The sequence below is a fragment of the Arachis hypogaea genome, chromosome 17 (genome assembly GCF_003086295.3).
Source record: "Arachis hypogaea cultivar Tifrunner chromosome 17, arahy.Tifrunner.gnm2.J5K5, whole genome shotgun sequence".
In the NCBI taxonomy this organism is placed as follows: domain Eukaryota; kingdom Viridiplantae; phylum Streptophyta; class Magnoliopsida; order Fabales; family Fabaceae; genus Arachis; species Arachis hypogaea.
In genome coordinates, this window is record NC_092052.1 from 124,583,397 (window position 1) to 124,584,741 (window position 1,345).

Below are 1,345 nucleotides of genomic sequence, written 5' to 3' on the forward strand. Positions count from 1 at the left end.
ACCATATCAAATCGTGTAAACAGTCAATCCAAATACAAAGAAAAGATACTAAAAAAATAAAACTAATATTCTCTAACTGAAGAAGTGACTAATAACGATTTAGTATACAAAATAAATGTAGAGACACAATACATAAAAAAAAAATCTTACAATTTTTTCTCCAAAATTACTATATTTTTATTTTTATCATTATTTCAAATTAAGCTAGCCAAACCACCTATTTATACTAATCTTATGGAGACAAAAAAGATACTACTATACTAACAATGCAACTCTTAGTTCTTGATTATTTTACAATTATTCTTTCTTTACAACTTGATGTGTTATTAGTTGCAAGCATGTATGAATTGTAAAATAAGTTGAAATATTTGACTATAGACTATCATCTTTGACTATACTATAAGCTTTTCAAAGTTTTCATCTTTCGATCCAAATTTACTTTGAATTCATCACAATAAAATTGTGATCCTTCTTAAAACTTTATGTTTCTTCTAATCCAATTTAAGTTGTTTAATTAATCTTTAAATTGATTTTAATTTCTCACCATTAACAGTAATTTGAGGGCACAAAAAAAATATTTTGAATTTGGAATATCTGAAATAAACTTAATAATATTATAAAAAATTAACTACTAAAAATGTTTAAAATTCTAACCAATTTAAAGTCAGGCTCAATTCAAATTCAGAACATATTTTGTCAAAGTTTTAAATTTGATATTTTTGTTCAATATAATTTTGGTTGAGTTCGAACAATATTTGGAGTACAATCGATTTGAGGTAATATTGTATAATTTAGTTAATACGTGTAATATTATATTGTATTATTTTTGCTTAAACATAAAGATGTTTGAATACAAGTATTTTCTATTACGGGAGAATTAACAAATGGTTCTATGGTGTAGTGGTTAGCACTCTGGACTTTGAATCCAGCGACCTGGGTTCGACTCCCGGTAGAACCTTTCTGTTATTTCTTGTTATTCTTCCATCTCTTTTGTTCATTTCTTTTTTCTCTGAATAGTTTTTTGCTGATACAATATGGCCCACCAGGCTAATTTAACAGGTTATGGGCTTTAAGCTTTGAAATCTATGAGCAAGTGACCAATGTTATTGTCCATATGAAAAAATATCGTTTTTCATCATATGTTGACCCCAAAAAAATAAAGGTGATCCACTGATCCTCATCATGATGAATAGCGATATTGTCAAAAAAAAAAAAAAAAAACTTGCTTACAAAAGCAACTGATCAATGTATGATGGCGATGTATGTTTACATGAGAAAATTATTATTTTGAGAGATTTCACACTTACTTAAGACAGCTTTGTAGCATCCCAAACTCTTCAATATA

At 26.9% G+C, this 1,345-nt stretch overlaps 1 non-coding gene across 1 annotated transcript; it reads left to right on the forward strand.

Annotated features, from left to right (window-relative positions):
- The first annotated feature begins 886 nt into the window (after positions 1-886).
- TRNAQ-UUG (transfer RNA glutamine (anticodon UUG)) lies at positions 887-958 on the forward strand. The gene has a single exon. It is a non-coding gene; the product is annotated as a tRNA-Gln (tRNA).
- Positions 959-1,345: the final 387 nt, after the last annotated feature.